Consider the following 12,658-nt stretch of genomic DNA (forward strand, 5'->3'; position numbering starts at 1 on the left):
TAGAACCTTTTTTAATAGGTACAAATTTTTCCATATTTTTCTAAATCAATCAGGTCATCATTTCTTACACCAAAGCAGTATTCCAACACATTAACATAGTTTCTCATATGTTGTCTATGAAAAATTTCCCTCATTTTTCTACATTTTTCCTTTTTTACAGCATTGGTTTTATTTATAAGGCAAACTTTAATTTAAAATAATCAAAATTATCCAGTTTACATTTCAACAATGTTCTTGCCTCATGATATAATTTAAGGACTGATACTGTTAAATCTTCTTCTTTTACATTTTTTTCTCCCAATTTCTTTGAAATTCTTTACCTTTTGTACTTCCAAATGAATTTTGTTATTATTTTTTATAACTTACCAGATACTTTTTAGCAATTTAATTGGGAAGGATATGAATAAATACATTACATTGGTTCTATCTAATGAACAACTATTTAATTACCTTATTACTTCAATTATTTAATTCTAACTTGATTTACATAAAAATGTTTTCTATTTATGTGAAATAATCCCTGTGTCTGTTTTGGCAGTTATACTCTCAGGTATTTTATGATTATTATACAATTTCATATCATATAGTGAAATATATCATATGATATGTATTTATATCATGTAGTTTATATAATATTTTATATAATATAGGCTAAATATTGATTAATATGACTAATATATAATATAGTTTTCCTATTGTTTTCTTTTGATTAAATGTTTCAGCTTTCAATTTGTCTAAGATCATAATTATTATCTATTTTTTCCCATAATAAATTCTACTCCTTTATTTTATTTTTGTATGTATCTCTCATTTGTATTGTTTTCTGAAAACAACATATTGCTGCATTCAAATTTTAAGTTTGCTGTCCACTTCTATTTTATGGTCAATTTTTTTGTATTTGCATTCTAAGTTATAAATACTTGTCAATTTCCTTGCACCCTAGTTTTCCTCACTATCCTGTTCACCTTATTTGCACTAATCTTCCTCACTCCTCTATTTCTCTTGTGCCTCCCTTGCCCTCCTATTCCTTAATGTACTTCTCTGAATGCCTCATTTAATCTCTTCCTTGACCTTACTTCCTTTTCCTCCTATGTCTTTCTGAATTTAGAAGATTTTTATACACACACACACACACACACACACACACACACACACACACACACATATTTATAATGCACATTTGTGTGTTCCTGATAAAAGTATGGTTCCAGCACTAACTTCCTTCCTTTAGACATTTCTATCTTCTTTATCAATTCTTCCTTGCACACCTTATTTGTGAGATATTTATTATTACTTTTTATCTCTCTATATGCAATTTTATTTTTAGAATTATCCTATTATGTATTCTTCAGCCCAAGCTGGTGTTGAAAAGTAACCAAATAACGATGATAATTATGACAATAAGAATAATTTTTCACATATAAGAAGTAAACAGTTTGACCTTATTGAATTCCTTATAATTGTCTTTAATGTTTGCCTTATATTTCTTCTGGATCTTATATGTCAAATTTTCATAACCTTCTCTTGTTTTGTCCCAAATACTTTGAAACTATTTCAATTCATTATATATTCATTTTTTTAAAATTTGGTATTATGCTTAATTTTGCTAAGGAACTTACCCTTAGTTGTAATCCTAGTTCTTTTGCTCTATGAAACATTGTACTACAGGACCTATAGTCCTTTAGCATAGTAGCTGCTGGTCTTGTATAATTGTTATTGTAGTTCTATGATATTTAACTTGTTGTTGTTTTTCCAATACTTTCTCCATAACCTGGAACTTTGAAACTTGGCTGGGATATTCCTGTAAGTTTTCCTCCTGGGATCTCTTTCAGGTGATGATCAATGAAGTTTTTTCTATTTCACTTTTGCTTTTTTGTTTATAACTTCAGGACAATTTTTCTTAATAATTTCTTTTAAGATTATATAAAAAAGTTTCTTTTTAAACACAAATTTCAGGTAGTGTGATTATTTTTATGTTATTTCTCTTCAATCTGTTTTTCAGAGCAGTTGTTTTCCTGATGAAATGTTTCATGCTCTCTTCTATTATTTCATTCTTTTGATTTTGTTTATTATTTCTTGGTATCTCATAGCATCATTAGCTTTCTCTTGTCCAAGTCTAGGTTTGAAGGAATCATATTCTCCCTTTAATTTTTGATTTTCTATGTTTTTTATGTTTTCTTTTATTTATTAATTTTTAAACACACATTACTTTATGAATCATGTTGGGAGAAAAAATCAGAGCAAAAGGGGAAAAAACTATGGGAGAGAAAAAAAAGAACAGAAAAAAGAAGTGAACATAGAATATGCTGATTTACATTCAGTTTCCTTAGTTCTTTTTCTGAATGCAGATGGCATTTTCTTTCCAAAGTCTGTTGAACTGCTGTGTATCCCTGAACCACTAAGAAGAACCAAATCTTATAGTTAATCATTGCACATTCTTGTTATTATTGTATATAATATATTCTTGGATCTGCTTGTTTCACTCAATATCAGTTCATATAAAATTTTCCAAACATTTCTAAAATCACATTATTCATCATTTTTTATAGAACACTAATATTTCATGATCTTCATGCACTACAACTTGTTCAGCCATTCCCTAATTGATGGACATCCATTCCTTTTCTAATTCTTTGTTACCACCAAAAGAGCTGCTACTAACATTTTTGCACACATGGGTCTTTTCCCTCCTTTATGATTTCCTTGGGATACAAGACCCAGTAATGCAATTGCTGGGTCAAAGGATATGCACAATTTTATAACCCTTTGGGCATAGTACCAGATTGCTCACCAAAATGGTTGGATCCTTCCACAACTCCACCAACAATACATTAGAGTCTCAGTTTTCCCACATCATCTCCAGAGAGGTGTGAAGTGGTACCTGAGAGTTGTATTAATTTTCACTTCTCTAATGATTTTCTATCTTAAATTGGTTGTCTTCCTTTTCATAGTTTTCTTTATATTCTTGGATTGCTTTTATTGTTCAATCTATTTTTTCCTCCATATTCCTTATTTGATTTTTAAAGTTCCGTTTAAGTTCTTCCAAAAAATCTTTTTTTTTTTAATGTTTCTCCTAAACCATTTGATGTTTCTCCTAAAAAAGAATTGGATTTTTTATATCCATTATCTTTCTCTGAGTATGAACCCATATCTTTTCTATCCCCATAATAATTATCCGTTGTTGGGTTCTTTCTCCTTTGCTTACTCTTATAACTTACTGCTTATTTTGTTTTCCACAGCTATTAATATAAAAAAGTTCTTCTCCTATGGTGTAGGGAATGATACCATAAGCCTCAGGTACTTGTTATTGTAACCTTCTGAAACCTGCCCCAGGGCCCAAACTTGGGCTTTCCTCTCTACCCCAAGGCACAGCGATGGCCCTTAGTCAAACTGTTCTACAAATACTCTTGTTCCCTAAAGTCCCTCCAGTGGCCATATACTACAGATGTCCTCTCTATCCTGGAACTGAATCCAGAAAATCTGTTCTCCTTTTAGTGCCCACAGACAGCAGATTCTCCAATAGGTCTATACTAGCTCTTTGTTCTCTGCAGCCCGTAGCTCAGGATACACCTGGTCTGTACAGCTATGTTTGGTATCCTTGATAGTGGACAGTCTTTCTATCTTCTCCCATTCAGTCTTCTGACACTCACTCTGCTGTGAGGAGAAAGTTCCTAAGGCCATCTCCCAAGCTAGCTGCCCTCAGGGCTTATTGTTTGCTGATTCTGTAAAGTCTGTCCAGATGTGTTTGTACTTGACTCTTAGGCCCAACATCCTCCCCAGAGTTTAGGTCTTTCCTGGAGTCTTCTCACATTGTCATAGGAGGATAATAGCTTTACTCCAATTTTTGTTGATTTATGATGCTCCCCCTGAGGCAATATTCTATCTTCTTGTGTGTGTGGAGAAATTTTGGAGAGCTACAAGTTTTCATATCTACTTTGCCTACTTACCTCTGATAGAATGAATCATTTGTTAGATGTCTCGCTACTGCCAAGGCTGAGTGGGCTTTACCAGGTAGTACTATTTTGGGGACCACATTCTGGTCTTTTCATCAGGAATACTTGGAAATCTCTATTTCACTGAATATCTTTTTCACTTCATGGGTCATACTGAGTTTTGCTGAATATGTTATTATTGATTTAATTTCAGCTCCTTTGTCTTATAAAATATCACATTCCAAGACTTCAACTCCTTTAATGTAGAAGCTGCTATATTTTGTGTGATTTTGACAGAAAACTTTAGAATATTTTAATTATCTCTGTAGATGCTTGCACTTTTTTTCTTTTTGATCTTGGAACTCTGAAATTTGGCTTAAAAAGGAATAGAAGGGACCATGACAGGAAGGTCAGGAAATGAATGCCCAAGAGTGGCCTTGCGTGGACTTCTGGTGGTAATGCAGGGAGAAGTCATCCCACTCTTCCCTATGAAGTGTTTGATTATTCGAAGGTCCATATTCGGATCAAAACTAGGTCTTGGCACAAAAGTTCAATCTTCTGTTCTACCAATATGGCATTGTCCTCCTCCTTCTCTTGTTCTCCCATTTTTTTTTTTTTTTTTTTTTTTTTTTTTTTTTTTTTTGTTATTGGACGAGCTAGTGGTCTCAAACTCACTGTCCAAGTTTATGATTTTCTCATAGACATGCTCCATCAGTTTCCTGACCTGGAGCATGTCACTGACAGACAGTTTATATTTCTTTAAGATTAGTGAGGTTGGAGGTAGGAAGGAATTTTGTTGAATTTGGGCATATTTTTATCCACAGTGGGCGTCAGTCACCCCCTGGGGCACTGTCTCATTAAGCAGCATTGATTCCCTCTCCCCTTCAGAATGACAATACAGCAACCTGAGGCCTTCTGCTCGTCAAAGATCACTGGTGTGTGGAGAGACCTAGAAGAAGTCATTCCCCTTCTGGACTTGATTCTCCTGCTCACCATTCACACTCTTACTGGGCCAGTCCTTTTTTTCATCTGGATCCTATCCTCCAAATATGTTGACCCGTCTTACTGATTTTTGGTAATCATGGTTCATCTCATTTTCCTCTTCATCCATTGGATTGACATGAGTTCTGGTGTAATGTTCTGTTGTCTCTAGATTTGGGATCATTCTCTGGGAGGAGATCTCTTGGGGAGCTTCTGGAGAGGCAGCCTTGGCTTTAGTTCTGTATTGTGTCTTTCAAAGTCTTGAATCTTTCCCTGTCAGAATCTCTCCAGCCAGCTTCAGTCTCTAGCTTCCTCTGAATCCAAATCCTCCAGTCATCATGAAGGTAGAATCTCGAATCCTTCTTCCTGAATCTTGGCTCTGAATCTCCTCTAGCTTCCCTGAAGTTCTCCTGGGAAGTCTTGTCCTTAACCCAATCCACACTGCCCCTCTCCAGACTGCCTCCTTCCAGACTGCCTTCTAGACTCAATGTTGGGTCCTTTTATCCTCCCAGAGAATGGGCTTGTGGGTACTCCTATGGGCTTGTGGGAACTTCTTATAAACCAATGAGCAAGCTCCTTTTAAAGGTGTAAACTCCTTTAAAGGTTTGAACTAAAAGTGTGAACTCTGAGCTAGAGAATTGTTAAGTACCATACTAAATTAGACAGCCGAGTTAGCACCTGTTAATCCTAAAATCCCCTCCTTTCTTTTGATTTGAAGATAGGATGGGTCATGATCTTGAAACAGGTATACATAAATCCATCAATATGGGAGATATTACACATAATTACATAAATTACATAAATACATAGTAACATAACACATGCTAGAAGTGATGTAACAAATAACATGATCAAATAATCATAAATTGAGAATTTATACATGTCCATAAGTCCATTGTCCATTAGTTCATGTGCCAGAAATCTAATAATTCCTGCAAGTTTTAAAGTCCGACAATAGTCTCATCTTGTGTTAGGGAATCTTTAACACTCTCCTTATCAGCCATCCTCTTTCAGTGTCAGATGTTTCTTAGATCTTCTCCTTTGTTTTGAGGTTTTTCTCTTTCTCTGTCTCTCTCAGGTGCTTGTTGCCACCCATCTGTTTCCTTCTCCATCTGTTTCCTTCTATCTGTTAAAATACAAGCAAACCCTCTCTCCCAGGAAGTTAACCCATCTAATTTCCTTCTATTTAACACTTTCTAAATCTCTTCTCATCATCTGGCAATTACATTGGAGCTGTTTGCACTGGACATTGCCCTATTGGTTTAAAAGGGCTGTATTCTCCCCAAGTGTAATCTATTTCTGCTATCTGATTGCTTTTTCCACTGACTTATCAGATAATCCCTCTCTGCCATGTGATTGCTTTTCAGCAGATAAATCACATCAGAGTCCTGACCTTCTAAAGGCTCTTTGGGTGTAACCTCAGCTGCCATCATGCCCCACCTATCTTTTGATTGATATCTTGAAGCTGGGCTCCACTTCTCATTTCCCTGAGTCAATCTGTATTCTGAGTCCTAGTGGAAGCCCTTGTGACATTTTGGACTTGGAGTTTTAGGTCTTCTCTCACCCTGCCTTCTCATTCTACCTCCATATCTACATTGAGCTCTTAGATGTCCAACCTTACCACATTGAAAACATCGACGAGTTTCTCTAGAAGTCCCTTGCCACCAGGGACCCTGTCTTTTCATGTTCATCATAGTCTGGGTGTAAAAAGTATTTGTTCCCACTGTAGCACAGCATCTTATGATCTCCTCTACAGAAGCATCTTTGTCTAGTCCCCATATAATTCTCTTGTAAACCTCATTGGCATTTTCCATAGCCAAATTCTGGTCATTATTTCTGTAGCTGCATTTTCTCCAATAGTTCTTTTGACAGCAGTTTGCAGACATCCCACAAAATCCACAAAAGGTTCATTGAGACCTTGTTCTATTTTTTGTGAAAGCCTCCCCTCGATCTTTCTGTCCAGGGAGGGAACTCCAAGCTTTTATTGCAGCCTTAGAAATTTGCTCATACTCTGTTATGGGATAATCAATCTGTTTTGAATTCTCTCCATACTGACCTTCACCTGCTAGTTGGTCAAAAGTGAATTGTGTGTTAATTCCTGTTTCCATCTTGCATCTGACTTGAATCCTACATAATTCATGAGACTCCAAAAGCCACAACAAGTTTTGTCCAGGTTCTAAACATGTCCTTGCTATGGATTTCCAATCATTAGGGGTTAGGATTTCATAAGACAAACCATCTAGTAACATTTTAACATAAGCTGATGTAACCCCATAAAGGGTACAACCTTTTTTCAAATCCTTAATTTTATTAAAATCAAAAGGAGTATATCTTCTCTTTTTTTGACCTAAAAAGTCAATCTCTTCAATTACAGGATATGCATGTATAAAAATCATTTACATCCTGTCTCTGTCTCTTAGCCTTCATCAATGCTTTTTCTAATCTTGTCATAAGGCTGCTCAACAGGTTGTTCTGTTTGTGTCACTGCCTCTTCCCCTCCTCCTTCTTCCTCCACCCCTGAAGGGCTAATTGAGGGAGGGAGATGGGAAATGCTCCTGTTGCTCAGAATTGTACTTAACTTTATTGTTATCTGATTCATCCTTTTCACCTAGTTTGGTTGACACCTCCCCATTTTGGTCCTTCTTCTTTTTCCTTATTCTATAACTTATATAATTTCCTAAAGCCAGTTGAATTATATTATATGTTTGTAGTATTGACAAAATTCCTCTCCTACTAATTTCCATTCCTCTAGATCCAATTTCTTTTTCAGAGAAAAACAAGGATATATGACCTGCACAGTTTTTAAAACTTCAGTGATCTCATCCAAAATTATAATCAATCCTCCACTTTTCATAAACTTGACAATGCTCTCTAAACATTTTCCTTGAATAGAAAGGGAAGGCTGTTTTCTAAAAATTTTCCCCCTTTCACTGAAATTCTACTTTAGCTCTTTAACAAAGTTTCCTTGTTACTCATGCTTATTTCTGGGTCAGAGAGACTTTTCCACTGAGATCTGGATCACAGGCTTTTCCACTGGAATCTGGATTGTGTCAGTCCCTGTTCCGGCTCCAAAATGTAAAGTCTGGGCTAGCTCCTCTGAAGAGCTCAGAATAAGTCCTTGCCCCACATTGGGTGCGAAAATGTAATGTTCTCTAGATGAACACAAATCTCTTGGGGAACTTCTGGGGAGGTAGCCTTGGCTTTAGTTCTGTACTGTGCCTTTCAAAGTCTTGAATCTTTTCCTGTCAGAATCTCTCCAGCCAGCTTCAGTCTCTAGCTCCCTCTGAATCCAAAGCCTCCAGTCATCATAAAGGTAGAATCTCAAATCCTTCTTCCTGAATCCTGGCTCTGAAGTTCTCCTTGGAAGTCTTGTCCTTAACCCAATCCAGACTGCCTCCTTCCAGACTGCCTCCTTCCAGACTGCCTTCTAGACTCACTGTTGGGTCCTTTTATCCTCCCAGAGAATGGGCTTGTGGGTACTCCTATGGGCTTGTGGGAACTTCTTACAAACCAATGAGCAAGCTCCTTTTAAAGGTGTAAACTCCTTTAAAGGTTTGAACAAAAGGTGTGAACTCTGAGCTAGAGACTTGTTAAGTACCATACTAAATTAGACAACTGAGTTAGCACCTAGTAATCCTAACATTCTGGGCCAATACTCTAGGAGGGCTTGCAGTAAAAGCCCTCCCAAGTTCAATTTTGGATCTGATCCATCAGGGCTGCTAAAGCCAGCACCTTTTGCAGAGACTCAAGCAGCAAAAGTCACTCTCATCCAATGTAATTGTCAACATCCCAGTTTTTAAATCAACTGAGAACCAATTTGGCACATATACACCAATTTAAATCTTTTCTTTATTTCTTTTAAAAATCCACTTTGCCAAGATCTTCAACTTTATATGCCTTTTAGCACATCCCAAAATGCCATATTATTGTTGGTGTTTTTGGTTACTAGATGCTTCTTATCATAAGAATGTGGCACTGAATAATACTGGCATCTCCTTTAATAACTTGATCCGGCTGGGTACAAAGGGGTGATGTAAGATCGTTACAGTCATTGTTGTAATCTCTAGAAGCTCTAAAATTATGAATTCCCTTCAAATTCCATTTATTCACTGAAGACTTCCTTGTTGCAACCCATATTGCAGGTGGAGGATCAGCTGACTTATCAAGCTCCATCTTGAGAATAGGGGCTTTCTCTTCACAAATCAAGACCCATATATCTGGGTTTTTCAAATCTGTACAATAAATCTTTCATTCTTTTCCTCCAGAATACACATGAGTAAAGGCTTCATTAACCTGTAAGGCCCATACTCCCTCATTGTGTAGTCGATATGTTGCTACACATCTTTGTTGGCCAAGGGACCAGAGGCGGGTAGTTCCATTGGAGCTGCCAGAAAGTCACTGAGTTCCATCTCTGTTCAACAACAAAGCTTTCACAATATTTATGTACCTTTTAAGTTTCATGAGCTTTGCACACGTTCTTGGATATCAAACACACAAAACCTTCTCAGTGGATTCTGATTTAATGATTGTTTCCAGCTGACTCATTGCAAGGCTATAAATGGAATCTTTGTTCCCACTTAGAGAAGAAGTTGTGACACTTTTTTTTTTTTGAGGCACTCATTGCTGTGAGAGCGTTAATGGCCCAGAGGAAGATCTGTCTGTCCAGCTCAGTGGAAGCCAGCAGATCCTTGTCCTTGGAATAGGCTAAGGATTTCACATAATTCTTATGTCCTTAATGTTGACACATAAAATCCCTTATGGGTATTCCACACTTTCACTATTGTATCAGAAGAAACAGATATTAATGTTTTCCCATTACAACAAAGTACAATATTGTTTACCCAATCAGTGTGGTGCACTATAGATGCTTTATGGGGATCTTGCTTGTGCTGGCTGACACTCAATATTCTAATGATAGAGTCCCTCTCAGAGATGAAGAGTCAATTTAATGTTGGATCCAACTGAAGAGTGCTGACTCCATTCTGATTACAATTTTCTACTTCATCTTTAATGACATAAGACACCTGCGTTTTCTGCCACCCCACCATGTTCTGCCTGTTGCTCCAAATTGTTCTCTAGTAGTTAAATCAGGTCACACCTCCATCAAGAGTGCATCAGAGGTTTGTTTTTTCCACATCCCCTCCAAAATTTGTCATTTTCTTTTTCTATACTATTAGCCAACATAATACTTATAAAATAGTACCACAGGATTCTTCCAATTGACACTCCTCCATTCAACAGTGATTGAAAACAACTCCTCATATGACTATAGATCGATTTGATTACTTCAGCTAAAAAATGTTCATCTCTTGATCATTCATCATTTGTGGAATGGCTCTTATTTTTATAAATATGACTCAGTTCTTTATATATTCTTGTGTTTGTCACAGAAACACTACAATTTTTTTTCACAGCTATGATTGTTAAGTATATTTCCTTCCATCTTATTTCCTCCCTCTATTCTTTCTGTCGTCTCTTTTATCCCTTCTTTTTTTTTTTTTTTGTCTCCTCAAAAATATTTTATTTCTGACTACCTCTCCCCAGTCTTCCATCTCTTCTATCATTCTCCTTCTTTTAATGACTGCCCTTCTTAATTTCCTTGGTAATATTAAGCCAATTCTGATAAGAGTAAAATTTACTCACTTACCCCCAACTCCTCAAACTTCCCTTCTGAAATGTTTTTTCCTACCTCTTTTATGTGAGATAATTAATCCTGTTCTATCCTTCTCTTTCTCTTTCTCTTAGTACATTCTACTTTCTCTCTCCTTAATTTTATTTTTTAGATATCCTTTCATATTCAACTCACATTTGTGTACTCTATCTACACATCCTATATATACTCTGAGAATTAGAAAGCTTTTGTGAATTACAAATATCACCTTCTCTATTTTCCAGGTCAGTTGCTTTTTCCTATGAGATTTCACATTGTTTTACATTTTTTCATTCTTTAGATTTTATTTTATTGTTTCTTAGTTTCTTATATTCTTAATTTCTCCTTCACCTGGGGCCAGGCTAGCTTTCTGGGGAACCTTCAGATGGGCCTTGGAGAAGTGGAGATAAGACAGCCAGAGAAGACAGGACAGCCACCACGAGGATCTTTGTCTTCGAGCCTAAGCTGCAGCCTTCAATCCTCTGTCTTCCTGTCTATCCAAGGGTCTGTCTTCCCTCCCAGATCTCTTAGCTCTTATATACTCTTATAAGTCTATCATCATAAGTGCCAATCTTGTAGAATAGGCTTCAACTTGTAGAACTATACTAAGTACTAAGTACATGCAAAATAGAGAATCATTATCTCAATTCCACTGAGTTAAAACCTTTTTGTAAGATTACTTGTTTCAAATATATCTGGCCCTCTACAATCTCTTCTTCAGTGTTAATATTCTCTTCAAGCAATGGTAATATGATTAGGAGAACACTTACTGTTCTGGTTACTATTCTTCCTAAAGTTTTGTCTTTTCTTATTTAGATTTCTGGGGCCAAAGAGTCTAAGTTTGTGCCTTTTTCAAATGGTAGTCCTTCCACTACTTGAAGATAGCTTTCTCTATGCTTTTTTATTTTCTAGGACAAAGAGGCTCACTTGTTCAAACCTCTCCGTATTTTACATAAATTCAAGGACCTCCATGCATCTGTTGCTCAACTCTGGGCACTCCTCAACTTATCAATCACTCTAAGACAAGAAAATTAATTTTTATATCATCATAAGTGAAGAATATTTTGATAAAGCTTATATTTTATGTAATGTTCCATATTAATGTACTTCGGCTTTCACTAAGGAGCAATAAAGGTGTCTTCTCTTTCATTTTCTTTGGAGGCAAGTTTGTGTTTCATAATTACACAATTTTCAGTTTTTATTGTTTTGTGATAACTATTCTCTCAACTTTGAAGTTTATTACCATAAAATGTGGCATTATAAATATTTTTGTGGTTATTGTGGATTTCTGGGTTTTTAACTATTAAAATGTATTATTATGGATAATTATGAATAAATTTTAGTTGTGTCATAAAACTTTTTTGAAACTAGCAATTATCTCAGGATTTTTGTTGTTGTTGTTGTTGTTGATTCCCTAGCATTTTCTAAGTATAGCCTCTCTTATCATTAAGAATAATTATCTTAACTCAGACATTGATGAGTTATGTCCCCAGAACAAGGTTACATCTTCATATTAGGATTTAGGGGCGCCTTTGAGGTCAGACCTGATTATCTAATGTATTCAGTTTAAACTCTCTCCAGTGTGTTTTCCCAAGGCTAAGCAGTTAAGAATCAATTTAGAGAACATTTCTAGGAAGAGATATTTACTAAGGTGGTACAAAAAATATTTCATATAAAACAATCCTTAATCACTTCATAAGATGTTAAATTCTCCCACAAGTATATTTAGAGACTGGGGAATGTGGGCTCAAGCTCAGAGAACTGAGTGACTCATAGCTCCTAATTTTTGGAAGTCCTGTTCTCTTGTACTTGGAGTATCTCTAAATGAATCTTTGGCATTATGGAAATTCTTTGGTATGACCCTTGTGAACTTATCTTTTCTGTCATCTGTCCTCAATTCCTAATGGAATCAATTAGACAACAACTTTTGCACAGTTCTTATTTGTTAGGCACTGTACTAAAGACACAACCTCTTACTTGTATTTCTGGCTCCCAGTCACCCCTAAGACTTATTCAAATGCTTTTTCAAAGCTGAATGGCAATATTTTTTCATTTATGAGTAGGCTCAAGCTTAAGTTATATGTCATTTTTGATT

At 35.9% G+C, this 12,658-nt stretch overlaps 1 pseudogene; it reads right to left on the reverse strand.

Moving 5' to 3' along the window:
* Window positions 1-4,342: 4,342 nt before the first annotated feature.
* LOC141546314 (WD repeat-containing protein 48-like) lies at window positions 4,343-10,477 on the reverse strand (annotated as a pseudogene).
* Window positions 10,478-12,658: the final 2,181 nt, after the last annotated feature.

Source organism: Sminthopsis crassicaudata, chromosome 1 (assembly GCF_048593235.1).
Source record: "Sminthopsis crassicaudata isolate SCR6 chromosome 1, ASM4859323v1, whole genome shotgun sequence".
Lineage (NCBI taxonomy): Eukaryota > Metazoa > Chordata > Mammalia > Dasyuromorphia > Dasyuridae > Sminthopsis > Sminthopsis crassicaudata.